The sequence below is a fragment of the Chanos chanos genome, chromosome 13 (assembly GCF_902362185.1).
Source record: "Chanos chanos chromosome 13, fChaCha1.1, whole genome shotgun sequence".
NCBI lineage: Eukaryota > Metazoa > Chordata > Actinopteri > Gonorynchiformes > Chanidae > Chanos > Chanos chanos.
Window position 1 is genome coordinate 1,497,501 of NC_044507.1, and position 14,763 is coordinate 1,512,263.

Genomic DNA, 14,763 nt, shown 5'->3' on the forward strand with positions numbered 1-14,763 from the left:
GTCAGTAGATACCTGGAGAAACCTGTGAGCCGCATTGAGTCGTGCAGGTACACACAGCAGTGCAGAGGGACACCACAGTCAAACAGATGTAAGACTGAGTTTTACTGTTTTGGGTTTTAATGCATTACAGACGCTGACCCAGCATTCATCTAGCCTCTTAGTGACCTGTGAACTGACAAAAAAACAAACACACATACACACACTCTCCTGTGTCAGATCAAATCACCATTTTATTCTTCCTGCCTTCCTGGCTCTTTTCCTGTGCATGTTTCTAAGACAGTGGTGATGTGCTGAACAAAACTGGCCCAGATGTTGAACAAAGACTTGAAACTGAATCATATGTAGCTTACAAAATAGACTTCAGTCATGACGGAAATTCAGTTTTGCTGTTTTGAACATTGTACCTTTATCGAGCGTTTGATGAAAAATGGGATATCTTTTTTTTTTTTTTATTGCTTTCTTTTTATGAATGAGGAATTACATGTTCGCTAACAGTTCTAGTGAACTGGAGTAAAGACAATGTAGACATGACTGTCTTTTGTTTCACAGTGTGAGTGGTATGGAGGAGAAACTGTTTGGTTTTAACTTACAGATTAAAACATGGGTCTGTTTGGTCGTCCTTTAAAACTCAAATGATGGAACTTTATTCAGTCTCTGTATCGTTAGATAAAGGAGTGTCCCACGCACGTGTATTTGAGCTGATAAAAGTTTATCATTGCATGATTGTATTTTATGTCTATCACACATACACAGAGCTGCACCTTTACCAAACCAAAGCTCTATGTTACTTCATAAGCATGAGCACACTGAGGTGTGTTCAGACTTATCGCCTGCTTAACACTCTTAACTGTGTTAATGTTAATCCGTTTAACACTCCTAACCCTCCAGGGCAGTTGTAGTTTTGTTCCATGTGATTCTTCTCTGGATGTTCATCTCCAAGCAGACGGAAACACAGCAGAAGGAAACACAGCAGAGAGGAAAAAAGCAGACAGAAAGACAGCAGACAGAAAGACAGCAGTGATTAGCCTAAGCTGAGATCTCACACATCTCTGTGTGTCATTTTTATCACATTCACACATCACAGGAAACGTCTCTGTGCTGTGTGTCAGTGTGAACGGAATTGAAATGTCTCTGTGCTGTGTGTCAGTGTGAACAGAATTGAAACATCTCTGTGCTGTGTGTCAGTGTGAACAGAATTGAAACATCTCTGTGCTGTGTGTCAGTGTGAACGGAATTGAAACATCTCTGTGCTGTGTGTCAGTGTGAACGGAATTGAAACCCCCCCCCCCCCCCCCCCCCCCCATCTTCCCCCTCCACCAGCTCAAATCCAACATATTCTTTTTTGCACAAATATTCTTTTTTTTATTTTCATTCGGTAACTGGTATTTTATTACATTGATCACCAGTGTTCATTATCATATAGCTGTTTACTCCAGTTAACTCCAGTAACTCTGACATAGTTGTGGTTTTACAAGAGTTTACTCCAGTAGAGAAAACACAAAACTCATTACAAGGTATATACTCAGTAAAAAGCATGATACACACACACATACACAGTAACTGCCAATACACAACATATGCCCACCACACATTAGGCAGACTTACAAACTGAAAACTTACAGTGAAACTGAACACTAACAGTCGGGTGGGGGGGGGGGGGGGTCTCTCCCCTTCAGTTTTCTGCAGAATGTGTATTGTATTGAGGTCACATGCGCACACACACGCACACACACTCACAATATATTGTCTAAAGTGAACACAATTCAAAATAGAAATTCTGCACATATGAAAGTATAAATTTGGATCAGTTTGGAGACTTCTTACATTCTAAAAAGAAACTACCACAGTTACCACATATCTAATTAGCTTGTATATTTATGTAATTATATTGTAATAATATGAAAAATTAAATGACTTTCTCACAGATGAAATTTAGTTTGAGAAAGCATGGTTTTCCATCCCAGATTCCCAAAGAGTTTATTGCTCTGATCTGCACACAGTCTTCATCTTCAGAATTACTCTCACTCCTCACGCTCCAGCTCCTGAATCAGACACACACAGAATTCATGTCTGCTCACCGTGGGAGACACCACACACAAAAGCACTCACATCGGTTTGTAATTAAGGCTTCAGGGTTAAGGCCTGATCACGGCTGTTTTAAAAGCAGAGGGTAAAACACCAGATTTGAGTGACATATTTAGAAGGTTGAGCATTGTTGGGCGGAAGACCAAGAAAAGCTCTGTGTAAAGTTAAGCAGGTAGGGGATCAAGGCGGCAAGAGGCTGGTTTAGCAGAGTGCACCAATTTGGACAGCGTGTCTAGAGAGAGAGGGTTAAATTGAGTTAAAAGGTGCACGTCATGATTAATCTCAGGCTCACTGACGGAAAGCATGCAGGCAGTCTGGTTTGAAAAATTAATTTGAATATTACGACGAATTAAGTCTATTTTTTGGGAGAAATTTCAACAAAATTGTTTGCAGTAAACGGGTTAGATTGAGGGGAGTGATCTTGGGTACGTTTAGATATTGTATCAAAAAGGAACCTGTGGTTATTTTTGTTAACATTAATTATTTTAGAGTAATACACTGATTTGGCTGTGCAGAGAGCGCGTTTATAATCTATCAGGCTTTCCCACACACAAATTCCTACACACCTGTCTCAGCGGGCAGGTTTCATTATTAAACCAAGGTGTTAAGTGTTTACGCCTATTTTTTTATAGTTAGTGGTGTTACCATATCTAGTGCATTACGGAGAGTAGAATTTATACTGTCCGTCAAGTCGTACAAAGATCTTTGCTGATCATTGAAAGAGTTGAGAGCAGTAGGAAGCAGATCAGCGAGCGCAGCAGTGGTGGAAGCATTGATGCGACGGCAGCTACGAAAAGCGGTAGAGACAACTGGCGTGAGCAGAAGAGTTACTTGGAAGGTAATAACAAAATGGTCTGGTCCTTAAATGTATTGAAATTCAGTGGTTTCTTACGTAGTGGTCAGTCGTGTGCCGTCTACCCATGTCCAGACTCCCTCTGTGCGTCTGTCTGTCAGACCTATCCATGCTGAGACACTCCACAACCTCATCCTCATCAGTTTGACCACAAACTCCTGGTATTAGAGAGAGAGAGATAAAATACCATCGTTAGTCTGAAGAGGGCCGCGTGGGGAGGAGGAGGGTGTGTGTGTGTTACAGTTTGATGTGTGTGTGACACACAAGATCTCTCTCTCTCTCTCTCTCTCTCTCTCTCTCACCTGTTCCTCTGCGCTGTTGATGATGACCAGGTCTCCTCCTCTCTCTGTGCAGTCCTGTCTGCTCTCAGTCCAGTTTTTCTTTATGGCAGAAATGTAGTACTGACTGGAGTTGAATTTGCTCCACACTGTGGATCCCCTCCCTGTGTGTGTATTTGTGGTCCAGTTTCGGGTCGGTAACTGGAGTCTGTTCAGCTTAAAACGATTCAAATCACCAATGAGTTTTCGTATCTGGTCAATGTCTGTATTTAGGGTGCGATTATTTTGGGAATTTTGGGTTGGTAACTGGTATCTGTTCTGCTTAAAACGATTGAAATCATCAGGGTTTTTTCGTATCTGGTCTATGTCTGAATTTGGGGTGTGAATACTGCGGGAATTTCGGGTTGGTAACTGGTATCTGTTCTGCTTAAAACGATTGAAATCATCAGTGTTTTTTCGTATCATGTCTATATCTGGGACGTGAATCTTTTGGGGATAATTTTGGGGATAGTTTTGAAATCTGTTGGTCTGAATCCGTTGTCTCTGACGGTTTTCGTTTATCAGTTTATTTATTTCGTGTCTCTGTGCTGTGCGCTGGAGATGCAGAGGAATGAAGATGGCGAGAACCACGCCGATCACAAGAAGCTGCAGGAGAAACTTCGCCAGCGTCTCTCCGCTGCACCATCCTGTAGAAACAACAAACACCAGCACAAACTCAGGCATCCGACTGCAGAGACGGAAAAGATCCTAACAAATGGTCTAGGTTCTCGATGACCATATTTTTAAAAACATATTTTATTGCTTTGTATGTGTGTCAACTGCCCAAATCAACCACATCCCTACTGGTAACAAATGCTCTCATTAAAGAAACCCGTAACTCTACGGACATACAATTATTTCGCTTATAACGCTTTTGCTAACGCATATTGGCTCTGAAGTTCTTGGTGCATAAGGGAAAGCTGGTTTTCAAACGAGTGTACGTTGTGTCTTTGACGATTCCACCCACACATCGGATGTTCGGGGAAATAAGATCTTTATTGAATCACCGCATCTCTGTCACGTCTGCAGATTATTTTGTGAAGTGTCCAAAATGACCATAACTGCTATAGTTAATACAAAAAGATTAAAGGAGTCTACGTTACTGCATTGTTTAATTTGACTCTATTATTATTATTTCAGTTTACAGTCTTACTTTTTCATTATTAGAAATGAGTTTAACATTAATGTAATGTTACAAATGGCCACCCTTTGTGTCGGGCTAATCATTATATTTGTTTAGATTTGAGTAATGTTTTTGCGGGTCTGCTCTGCGCCCTGTTATTTATCTTGCGCGATGTTCTACAGCGCGAGGTCTCACAAGAACGCAACTTATTTCCGCTTCAGCAGAAATGCGTGTGGTTTAATTAGAACTGTTTAATTAAAGCTGTTTATCCACACACACTCAGGGTAAAATAAAGACGGAAACTTCTATGCTGATTAGTTTTTGAAATTGTAAAATCTGTTGTTTTTGTTTGCTTTGTTCTGTTTTTTTTTTTTTTTTTGCTTTGTTTTTTTGTGTGTGTTCAATTTGAATTTGTTTAAATCCATTCATTTATTCTTGTATTATTCTTGGCGTCTCGGGTCTGCGATACACACAGATCTGCTGCAATCTCAAACTGTAAATTCTTAAGGACACATGGAATCGTCTACAAACACAACCTTAAATATTTTACACCAGTAATACCAGCACTTGTTCTGAAACCAAACCTATAAAACCATATCCTTACATAGATTAAACAGAACAAGAAGACCAGCTGTGCTCCGTGCTAGTTTAACAGTAGCTTGTAATTTGGTTAATATTAATGTAACCGTAACATCGACACTGCTGCATTTTAAGCGCTTGTCGTTTCTTTAGGGCGCAGTACCTGTGCCGTCATTGTTTTCAGTCTCTGGCGCGCCGTCTTCTCTCTCCTCGTTGTTAGCATGCTGGTAAAATGTCCCAGACATCTTCAGTCTTCTCTCGGACAGCCGCTTACTCAGGTCTGATTCTCTCTGACTCTCTGCACGGCGCTGTCTCGAGCCCTTCTATACCTTGCAAAAAGTGGAACGTGCTCTTTGAGATGTAGTTTTCAGTGTCGTGGTTAATGTGGGAGTGTGTGTAAAACACGTTCTTACGGTCAAAGAAAGTTTTGTCGGTTTCAACATTTCTGCCTTTTTCTTCTTCTTCTTTTCAATTTAGTGTTTCTCTGTTTGACAGAGGAGTGCATGGCTTTGTTATAACTGCACAGTAGGCTATGCTGTGTCGTTGATCAGTTCAGTTTAATTCAGTTCAGTTCAGTTCAATTCACTCACTCACTCATTATCTAAGCTGCTTATCCTGATTAGGTTTGCAAGGGGTGCTGGAGCCTATCCCAGCAGTCATAGGGCAAAAGGTGGGGAAACACCCTGGACAGGTCGCCAGTCCATTGCAGTTAATTCAGTTCAGTTCAATTCAGTTGTCTCTTTACCACAGGGAACAACACAAACCAAACCAAACCAAACACAAAGCACTCACAGACAGATTATTAATGTCTGTTTACCAAACAAAACAAACCAAACACAAAATGACTCACAGATTATTAATGTCTGTTTACCTCTGTTTTGTCTTGTTTGTTTTGTTTTGTTTATTGTGATAAACAGACATTAATAATCTGTCAGTGCGTCGTTTTGTGTTGTTTGTTTTGTTGTGTTTCCTGTGGTAAACAGACATTAATAATCTGTGAGTTGTTTCAGCTGCTGCTCCATGAGGCTTGTCCTCTCTCTTGCTTGTCCAAACTCAGCCCTGCTATCCTGTCACAATGTCTGCTCTGACACCACACACAGACTGAACTGAACTGAACTCAACTGAACTGAACTGAATTGAACTGAACTCAACTGAACAACTGAATTGAATTGAATTGAATTGAATTGAATTGAATTAATTGAATTGAATTGAATTGAACTGAACTGAACTGAATTGAATTGAGTTGACCGATTACACAGTATAACCTGTAAGTTATAACAAAGCCATGCACTCCTCTGTCAGACCCAGCCACACCAGTGCACCCCTCCTCTTCCTCCTTCTCTTCCTCCTTCTCTTCCTCTTCCTCCTTCTCTTCCTCTTTAAAGGTCTAACCACAGAGTCCTGCTGTAAGAGGGACATGCCAAACCACGGAGAGTGTTTTTCTCTCTCACAATCCCCATTTTTCTCCCCAATGCTTTTTATCCCATGATTTATTAGCACAAAATGGTATGTGTTGTATTTTCAGTGCAACATATGTGTCCTCATAAGCCTTACTTCTCTGAGTCAGAGAGGTGGCATTCAGTGTTCAGATAAAGAACCACGCTCAGTGTTCCGATAAAGAACCATGCTCAGTGTTCCGATAAAGAACCACATTCAGTGTTCAGATAAAGAACCACGCTCTGTGTTCAGATAAAGAATGGTGTTCAGTGTTCAGATAAAGAACCACATTCAGTGTTCAGATAAAGAACCACGCTCTGTGTTCAGATAAAGAATGGTGTTCAGTGTTCTGACTGCTGAGTAGGGCTGAGGTTCAGGGTTGTGAGTAGAGGATAGAATAGGATACCACAGCACGTAATTAGTCCCTAAGCAAATTAATATCTTAATAACTGACTGACTGACTGACTGACAACCTAACAAGCCAACTAAACGAATAAATAAATAGAACAGTGCAGGTAAACACATATTAGTAAAATGATCAGAAGAGTAAGTACAAACATGCAATAAACATATAAAAGTGACCAAATGACAATGAAAGTGTAAGGATGAACTGGACAGGTGCATGACATGTCTTAAAATGACCAGTGTGCCAAGGTCACCCAGTGGGCAGTGGCACTCTATTAAACAAGTTCATATGTGGGATAAGTGACTGTGTGATTGACAAGTATGTAAGGTCAAGCATCTCAAGGTCACACCCTGCATACTCACAGTGGTCAGTGTTCCTTCTCAATGCCTTTTAAACACAGTTATATTTCTTTCAGCCATTTCTAGACTCTAAAAGTGACCAATACTTTTTCTTTACTGTTCTGAGATGTCTGTCTCCCCTTCTCTGTCTGTCTTTCGCACCGGAGGAACTTTTTCATAGTTCTTAGAACTGTTGGAGAAAGTACCCCCTTTTTCGCGTGTTCGCACCGCAGGAACTTAGAACGATCATAGTTCTTAGAACGCTGTTTTGAGGGGCTTTTTTTCTAGCTCCTACTTCAGGGTAGGTACTTTCGCAGCGCAATAGGAACCTTGTGACGTAGGTGTACAGCCATTGGTCCAGGCGCAGGTATACGATGCTTGCAACCGCCATTTTTAAAGATCCGTGCAAAATATAAAGTCTTCGACCGTATTACATTTTGTTTTTGATATTCATGTCTAAAAATGTCTTAAAATGTCTGTAATTGTAGGAGGGGACACATGGTTTTTATGTTTTATTTTACCGGTATTTTATATCCCCCAACAATGACCATTTTGCAACGTCCAATGTATATTTGTACATTGAAGAGGTAGCGTACACTCCGCTTCGGTAGGTGCTTGTGTGTCCGCTTGTGTGGCTGTGATCCGCATTTTAACCTAAAATAAGAATGTGTTTATCCAGCTCACGATTTTAGGGCTGCGGCGGGGAAAAAGGGGAAAAAAAACAACAACACGATGCTGCGAGCAAGGGTCAGGCACAAGCGCTATGCTAGCACCCGAAAAGTACTATGCCCATCAAGTCATTCACTGCTACTGCGGTGGTAAACGCATAAATGCATTGGGAAATTATTTTTTCCATTGGACTGGATCTATCGCCATACAGTTTTATTTTCGTTAATGAGAAGGCAGTTATAGGTTATCTAATGTGCGATAAATATTTCTGTCATTCAAATTCAATAAAACTCATTGCGTATATTGTAGTCTAGTTTGTCGATTTCTTTTGCCGCAGTAATGGTTCTTTTTTTCCTTTTGGAGGTATTTAAAAGGTCTTAAAAGTCATTCAATTTGTACTTCAAAATGTTCAGCTGTCCTGGTTAGTCGTAAACAACAGCTCTTAGCTGCTATACCGTCGGCCGGCTTACGTCACTTCAGCGTTCCTACTGGCGGTGCGAAAGCAAACAGAAAAAAGGCCCTAGAACGAATGTAGTTCTAGGGGAAGCTCCACAGGGGGTAGTTCCTATCGAATTAGACCCTAGAACTGTTCGGTGCGAAAGCGCCTCTGTCTCTCTCTCTCTGTCTCCCCTTCTCTCTCTCTCTCTCTCTCTCTCTCTCTCTCTCTCTCCCAGAGTGTGAATTATATAATCACCTTGGGGGGGGGGGGGGGGGGGGGGGGGGGGGGGGGGTATTTTTTTCCAGGGTTATATAGCATAGGGTATATAAAAGCTTTGACCCCAAGTCGAACCCTCCTCTGTCTCGCTGTGTGTATGTGTACGTGCGCCTGTGACCTCAATACACATTCTGAAGAAAACTGAGGGGGAAAGACCTTGCCTCAGTGGTTAGTGTTCAGTTTCAGTGGAAGTTTGCCTCATACACAGTGGGAACATGTTGAGGTATTTGCAGTTGCTGTGTATTTGCAGTGACTGTACATCTCCTATGCTGCCTTCACACACTTTGAGTCAATACTGTCATTCAGCCACCACAAAGTTTGTAATAAAACCATTAGTTAAAAATGATCAACATCAGAAGGCAGAGGGTCTTGTTTATTTATCAGTTAAAACTTATCCGTGTTCCCTGGAACACAGAAGGAGGGGTGTGTGTGTGTTTCAATTAGGAGTGGAGGCAGGGTCCAAAATTAGCACCCGCCACTTGCCAAATGCGAATAAAAATCTACGTTGGCGAATAAAACAAAAGAGGTCAGTCGTCATTTGCGATTTGCTCACTTGTTCCCTCACTCACTCACTATATAGTGTTTGCTACAAGGAACACTCACTAGGGGGTAACGGTTGACTGCTGTTGATACATTTCGGACACTATTTGGACGTTACGCTGCAACATAATTATGCGCCGGATATTCGTAATTATTCGTTATTATCTCTGTCGCTTAAACAAACGCCAGAATATCTGCACGTGATTGGTCTGTAAAGACTCTCTGCTTTCACGAAACAGGCCGTAATGTATGATGGTCTATGTCGATCGATGTAGGGTACAGCTTCAGTACACTATATTTTGCCGTGCTTCGCGACCATTCTGTAAAATTGCCCTTGACCAGATTTAAACCCACAGCTGTTCACAACTCCTCCCGCGATGAGGAGAGTGTACATTTTTTATCTGCATAACACAGTTGATGGAAACGCGCACAGACATTTCCTTAGCTGAATTTTTATGAATGTGCTTCAAATACGCAAATGTGTTGGGTGGAAAACCAGCCGCCATCTCGTGTTCAAGGTTTACATCGCTGGAACTCTGACGTCAAAATCAAACTTATGCTGTATGAATAAAAAATTAGAAATCATTTTCTTTATTTCAGGATCGTTTTGATGGTAGTTCTCAGCCAATTTAACAGACAATGACGATTTTTTTAGTATTAAATGAAATAATTCCATCCTGTCTCGAGGGGCCCAGAGCCATGTTGGGTGAGAGCGCGTCAACGGAAGTTCAAAAAGGCTTGATGGTCATGTGATTCACGTACACTTCAGGTAGTTCAAGGAAGTTCTTGGTGAGCAGTTTGAAGGCGTAAATACAGAGAGACAGAACTGCGATTTTTGGTAATAAGTAGGCTAGTCAATAAATGCACTTACAGTATTTATATAGCATGCCAACATGTGTATGTAGTTACATCAATATGTTTTTAAAAGTAACAGGGCAGGTAATGCTAGCTTTCTGGAACTATCTGAAGTGTACGTGAATCACATGACGATCAAGCATTTTGAACTTCTGTTGACGCGACTCTCTCTCTCTACATGGCTCTGGAAAAACCCGTGCCCACTTTGCTGGAACTTTGCTGTAGTTCTTTGTCACTATTAAATGTAATATATGGGAACAGTAACACACGAGTTTAAGCATTTTTTTGTTATTGACCAGAGTTTGCTTTGAATCCACTCTGCCCTGACAGTGTCTGATAGGAGGGGAAGAGTTTCAGAGAGAAAAGGTCTTAAAAACACATGTTCCTTTAATGAAATAAATATTTCACACTATAGTGACATTATCTTCTCATCTTACTCCAGCTGAGAATGAAATGTTTAGAGAGGGTAATGTTATGCTTTGTTGAAATGACCTCACTTTTTTCTTTGTGTGTGTGTGTGTGTGTGTGTGTGTGTGAGCAGGAAGTGCTTGTGTGAAAGATAAATCTAAATCGTATAGCTGAGGCAGACGGGCCAGGAAAGCACTGAGGAGTTTAAATCGAGGCAGTACAGTCTTACGCCACCAGGGGGCAGAAGCTGATGGACTCAAGCTTGCCTGCAGGAATGTAACATGTAACCTTTGAGATAAAAGTAAATCCATATTAGTTAGCTGATTTAATCAAATTTGTGTGTCAGTTGTGGTCTAAATCTTAACTTTAAACTACAATTAAACATGTACGTCTGTTTCTGCTGGATAAGAGGCACAGCAGTAAGATGTAATTTGCGCCAATATTATGTTACAGTGGTGGATGCCAGTACGTAGCCCTCAGAAACCATTCAGTCATTAAAAATGTTCTAAAACAACTGTGTGATATCTGTGATTGAAATGTACATTAAATTGTCATGTCCTCTTTACACCAAAAGAATTCCATGCATGAGAACTTCAAAGTCTTGTTTTTCCGATGCAGTTAAGTATCCACACCATGTTCAGAGTCTGCTGCAGTTTTGCTCGCCTGTGCCCTCGTGTGGTCACTGATGGGATGGCAGGCACTCAGAGTGGATAACTGAAACTTAGGGAAATCGAAACTTAAGAGGGTGGGTTGGTAAAGGAGAAGGGCGGAGATTTTTAACGCTTTTAACGGAGACCAAAGCGAGCGTTCAGTCCTTTCGATCGCTCTGTCATCCGTCAGTAACCTAAGACACGGTGGACTCCGTTGGAATCCGTCTTTTATTGAGGTATGTTTTGTCTCGTCTTATTCTTCTTTATAAACGAATACGGTGTTCTCAGTAATATTTGTCAGAATAAAAATTGCATCGACTTAATTTGTTTCCTTTTGACAGGATTCCAACAGAGCTCTTCATGTTTTTGTCGCCAAGGTTACTGCTCGATCGATGGGGTAAGAACTGATAGCCATTAATGATTCCGCCGCTATTTACACAACTTTACATTTACATAACTGCCGTCATGGCTTTACTGAGTGGTTTGTACTTATTGCCTGTGGAGAAGCAATTGTATCACAGGTCCTTTGAACTCCCTATCACTTTTAAAAGAAAAATCAAAGAAATAAAAACTAAAACCAATTTTTAGCGATATTTGTCTAGAATCGTCGATCAGTTAACGCTCATATGAAAGCAGAGTGCTGTGCATATACTGTTTTTAAAAAAAACGGATCCAGAGGTTTTGGTGAACTTGTGTAATATTTTCACTTCTCATTTTGGTGGTATGTCAGTGTGTAGAACTGTTGCTGAAGGAATGTGTGATGTAAGTCTAATGTATGGTATGTGTTTTTTTTTGTTTGTTTGTTTGTTTGTTTTTCACAAAGCCGCCGTGACTTTCCGTCTGTAAAGATGGAGATAGTGGCCCCCTCCTTCTGCCTGCATCTCTACCGTGAGTGTTTTCTTTGTTCTGGTCATTGTTAGCGCAGGAGCAAGAGGAGTAAACATGTATTACCCATAGCGACCTGCCTGTTTCCTCAGAGAATCCTCACAGGACTCCTGCAGTTTCCAGGCTACTGCTATTGTTATCCGAAACGCACAGATGACAGATAAACTATCATTGACACAGCTGTGTCATTTAGTGAAGTATTTAATCATGATTGACGTTTCATTTAGTGAAGTATTTAATCATGATTTACATTTCATTTAGTGAAGTATTTAATCATGATTTACATTTCATTCATTTTTCAGTCAGTCATTTTTTGTAATAAGTCATAATCTGAGCAGCTTGCACTTAGGTATGAGTGATTATGTCAATGATGTGACCAGTTTAACCAGTTGGTCCAGGGAGTCATAACTGGTGCTCCTCTTCCACAGAGATGCCAAGCAGAGGGAGCTGTTCCGAACTGCCAAGGGATTCGGGCACTCGGGTCTGCTGCCACGGTCCTGTGGGCACAGCGAGGTTCTGCGCCCGTCACACGGCGGGCGCGGACACACCGGTGGTTCTCAGGCCGGGGTCCAGCGGAACCGAAGTGGACAGCGCCAGGTCTTCACTGACCTGCCAATGAAGCGCCAGACTCTAGAAGCAACCAAAACAAAAAACTCTCAAAAGCCAACATTTCCCCATATACCTTTTCCCTCTTGGTTGGCTTCTGGTTGTCTGTTGCTTGGTTGGCGGGTTTTGGGGATGACCTGCTGGAAACGTACAACCCCTGTTTTTAATAAATCACAGAATGAATCACAGAATACTGTTTCACCTGAAAAACACAATAAAAACAGCAAAACCTTTAATGAATTTGGTTTGGGTTGTTTTTTGAAACATGAAGCTAGTTGGCATATGAAGCAGTCTGTGTTTATGGCGTATGTGTTGGAGGAGACATGTAGTTTAGCAGTATACACCCTCACTGAGAGATGTCAGGGCTGTGTAACTGATGTGAGGGCCGTGTAACTCTTCAACAGATAAAGAATGTTTGGTCCTGTCTGTTTATATCAGTCATATGTGTGGTCCTGTCTGTTTATATCAGTCATACATATGACTAACACAAACAGACAGGACCACCTATATGACTGATAAAAACAGACAGGACCACACATATGACTGATATAAACAGACATAGCCACATATATGACTAACACAAACAGACAGGACCACATATATGACTGATAAAAACAGACAAGACCACATATTTGACTAACACAAACAGACAAGACCACATATATGACTGATAAAAACAGACAAGACCACACATATGACTAACACAAACAGACAAGACCACACATATGACTAACACAAACAGACAAGACCACATATTTGACTAACACAAACAGACAAGACCACACAAATGACTAACACAAACAGACAGGACCACATATATGACTGATAAAAACAGACAAGACCACACATATGACTAACACAAACAGACAAGACCACATATTTGACTGATAAAAACAGACAAGACCACACATATGACTAACACAAACAGACAGGACCACATATATGACTGATAAAAACAGACAAGACCACATATATGACTAAGACAAACAGACAAGACCACACATATGACTAACACAAACAGACAGGACCAGAGGCCAAAGCACTAACTCTCCTTTAGTGTCCCCTCCACAGACGGTATTATTTTGATACACTCATTAAAAGCTCCATTTCTATGGAAATCAGGCAATTTCTCACATGTCACAGGTCACAGACCCTCATATCAATAATAGCAGATTTATTTATGAAAGAACTGGCTTTCTAAATCTGTAGATTTGCAGACTAGACTAGTAGTGTCTTTTGTTCTTAAGTGCCTTTGGATCTGTTTTTCTTTATCTATTGATCTAAATATTTCTCTGTTTTGATTTATCCAAACACTGCACTTCCTTGGAGCTAACCAATACCTTCTCAGTCTGTGTCAAATGTTTCTAGTCTGTGACACAGGTTCTCATTCTGACTTAGGTTTTCATTCTCCTGTAAGTTTCTATTCTTTGGTATCAGTTTCTAATGAGCAGTGGGCGGTTGGGTAGAGAGATAGCTGACTGGCATTGTGAAATCAACTTCCTGTTTTCCATTTGTCAGAGAAATAGAAACTCAAGCCAGAGACGAAAGTCACATGGTCAGCAGTGTTGTGCAAGTTATTGAAAATTAGTAATTAGTTACAGTTACTAGTTCTTTCAAAAGTAACTGAATTTCTTTGCCAATTACTGCATATAAAAGTAATTAGTTACTAGGGACAGTAACGTTTGCGCGACTTCTAAATGTTTGCTTCAGTTCAGTTCATTTCTCTTATTCATGCATACCCTGCAAATCAAGCCACGCATTCATGCATACCCTGCAAATCAAGCCACGCATTCATGCATACCCTGCAAATCAAGCCACGCATTCATGCATACCCTGCAAATCAAGCCATGGCTGTTTGGATGGAGCCGCTCCTGGTCGGTGGCGCTAGCACTGGGGTCTTTTGCGTTAAGCTTTGTAGAAGCTTGTAGTTTGACCAGGTGCTTCAGAGGATTAGAATGACTGTTCTTTGATGTGGATAAAGTTCTCACACCTGCACATAGACTACAGCTCACCGGTGTGTTTTTGAGCTTGATCTGGAGGAGGGAAAAATAATGTCCATATTTCCATATATGTTGACTACATATATATTTTCAAATATTTAAACTCGTTAAGGGATGAAATGACATATTCTCTCATACACATGTCTACAAATTTCTAACCATTTTCACCCGCTGATTTGTGATCGTGACTGAGGCCGGATGAGTGTGTGTGTGAGGGGGGTGGGGGTGGAGTATGAGGGGGCGGGGTCGGAGGGGGCGGAGTCGGAGATAGGCTTAAATCAAGTGAAACGCTCTAGA